We start from the raw sequence: 2,621 nt of genomic DNA on the forward strand, positions 1-2,621 counted from the left end.
TCCCCCTCCCTTCTACACCTCTCCCCTTCCTCTCCCACTCTCTCCCATCTCCTTCCCTCTCCCTCCCCCCTCTCTCTCACCTTCCCCTCTCTGCTTCCTCCCACTTCGTCCTCCACGTCCTTCCCCTTTCTCTCCATTTCCTTCACATCTCGTCGCCCCTTGCCAACTCTCAGGCAGCGGGGGATGCCTGAGGGAGGGAGCCACCTGAGAGTTTGAGGCTGGAACATCGAGTGTGGGGAGCATTAGGGTGGTCCTGCCCGAAATCGGCAGCCAAATTCCTCCCCCCCCCTGCCCTTGCCCACCCGTGATGGGAGCATTTACATCTCAGCTGGGGGAAGTGTTGGGGGGCGGGGGGCTCCCGGTCTCCCACGTCCCCAGTGCTGCTGATATACCCACCGTGCCCATCTTTATTCCACCAGGGTGCCGGGGGTTTGTGGCTCACACTTAATTGCCCCGTAGGATCGGACTGGCTCAGTTAGACTATTTCAGGAGTCGCTATGGGGGAATGGGGTCTGGAGGCACGTGTAGACCCAGGCTGGGTAAGGACGGCAGATTTCCCTCCCCAGCTCCTGGCGTGAGGAAGGGACTCTATCACGGACACCAGGCCATCGTGGCGCTGAGCTCCTGAACCAGGCAAGTCAAGGCTCCAGTTAACATCCATCTCTCTCTCTCTCTCTCTCACCCTCTCACCACCCCCACCCCACGCTCTCCCTCTGTTTGATCTCTCTTCCGCAGCAAGAATGTTCAGCTGAAGGTGGATAATGTTCTGGTGAGTTGTTCTTTTAAACACGCTCCCTCAGCACTGACCCTCCGACAGTTCCCTCTCCCTCAGCACTGACCCTCCCACAGCACCCGCTCCCTCAGCACTGACCCTCCGACAGTTCCCTCTCCCTCAGCACTGACCCTCCCACAGCACCCACTCCCTCAGCACTGACCCTCCGACAGTTCCCTCTCCCTCAGCACTGACCCTCCCACAGCACCCGCTCCCTCAGCACTGACCCTCCGACAGCACCCACTCCCTCAGTGTTGACCTTCCGACAGTGCCCACTCCCTCAGCCCTGGCCCTCCCACAGCACCCACTCCCTTAGCACTGACCCTCCGACAGCACCCACTCCCTCAGCACTGACCTTCCGACAGCGCCCACTCCCTCAGCCCTGGCCCTCCCACAGCGTCCATTCCCTCAGCACTGATCCTCCGACAGTGCCCACTCCCTCAGCACTGACCCTCCGACAGCGCCCACTCCCTCAGCCCTGGCCCTCCCTCAGCACTGACCATCCGACAGCACCCACTCCTTCAGCCCTGGCCCTCCGACAGCGCCCACTCCCTCAGCACGGAGTGTGTTCGCCTCGTTTCTGGGCCAGAAACTCCAGCATTGGGATTTGCATCCATGATCTTCTGAATCTGGGGCCTCCGGTGACGAATACGTGTGGTTTGGATTGAGCGCGCCCGAAGACATTTGGCAGTCACCTCCGCACTGTTCCTCTCTGTCCTCTCTCCCTTTCGTTACAGCAAGACGTTAAAGTGTTCTCGGACGTAGAGAAGCTTTACCTCTACCTGCAGCTGCCTTCCGGCCCCAGCCATGGGGACAAGAGGTATTTATCAGCTCGCCACAGGAAGAGGAGGGGAGGAGGAGGGATCAAAGCGGGGAGGTGGGTAGGGGGGGGTGGGAGAATTGCTTTAAATCTTTGGATGTCTCCAAGCTCCCTCCTGTGGAATCCCGTGGCGTGTCTCCCACTAAGTTGTTTGAACATTCACACTCGCGGCCATCTGCGATGCGGAGCAGTTCCAGCATAGAAGGAGGCCATTCTGCCCATCGTGCCTCTCATAGCTCTTTGAAGGAGCTCCTCTTGAATCTGCTCCCTGTCAGGCAGCACGACCCCAATGCTGAGTCAGAATAATGTCCTCCTCCACCTCCTCCCACCTCAGAACCCACCTCACATTCTCTCTCTCATACTCTCTGTCCTCTGATATGGGCAACCGTGTACTTCCATCAGATCAGCCTATATTCGTCCTTCCCCAAGTACTGCACTGCTTTTTGGTTGGGGGGGGGGGGGGCTGAACAGGAGCCACCCTTCTCTCGTGGCTCACTGTGGAGTGTATTAGGAGGGACAGACAAGGTGGTAATAAACCCAGCTTGGCCACCTCACTGGCTCCCTTTTTTCAGCAAAGTGTTAGGGGTGGTATAGGAGAGATTGAGATGTCAAATGGGCGTAAACGAACGGGTGAAAGGATTGGCGTGAACGGGTGAAAGGATTGGGGTGCTAACGGTGGGGAAGGAGAGATTGAGGTGGTGAACGGGTGAAAGGATTGGGGTGCTAACGGTGGGAAAAGGAGACATTGAATTGTCGAGCAGGTGTTAATGAATGGGTGAGAGGGAGAAACGGAGTCCACTCCGCGGAGCGTTTCACTGGTTTGGAATAGTGGACACTATCTGTTACCTCACTCTCTCTCCCTCTCTCTCCCTCTGTCTCCCTCATTCTCTGTCCCTCACTCTCTCTCGCGCTGTCTCTCTCTGTCTCTCACTCACCCTCCCTCTGTCTGTCTGTCTCTCTCTCCCTCACTCTCTCTCCCGCACTCACTCTCCCTCACTCTCACTTTCACTCTCTCCTATTCTCACACTC

General features: G+C 57.8%; 1 long non-coding RNA gene across 1 annotated transcript in view; it reads left to right on the forward strand.

The window, feature by feature from the left end:
* The first annotated feature begins 714 nt into the window (after window positions 1-714).
* Window positions 715-2,621, forward strand: part of LOC122546950 — a 3,032-nt gene continuing 1,125 nt past the window's right edge. The window contains exons 1-2 of the long non-coding RNA XR_006310854.1: window positions 715-769; window positions 1,510-1,592. This is a non-coding gene — a long non-coding RNA (uncharacterized LOC122546950). The remainder of the gene's footprint in view (window positions 770-1,509; window positions 1,593-2,621) is intronic.

Source organism: Chiloscyllium plagiosum, unplaced genomic scaffold (assembly GCF_004010195.1).
Source record: "Chiloscyllium plagiosum isolate BGI_BamShark_2017 unplaced genomic scaffold, ASM401019v2 scaf_9433, whole genome shotgun sequence".
NCBI lineage: Eukaryota > Metazoa > Chordata > Chondrichthyes > Orectolobiformes > Hemiscylliidae > Chiloscyllium > Chiloscyllium plagiosum.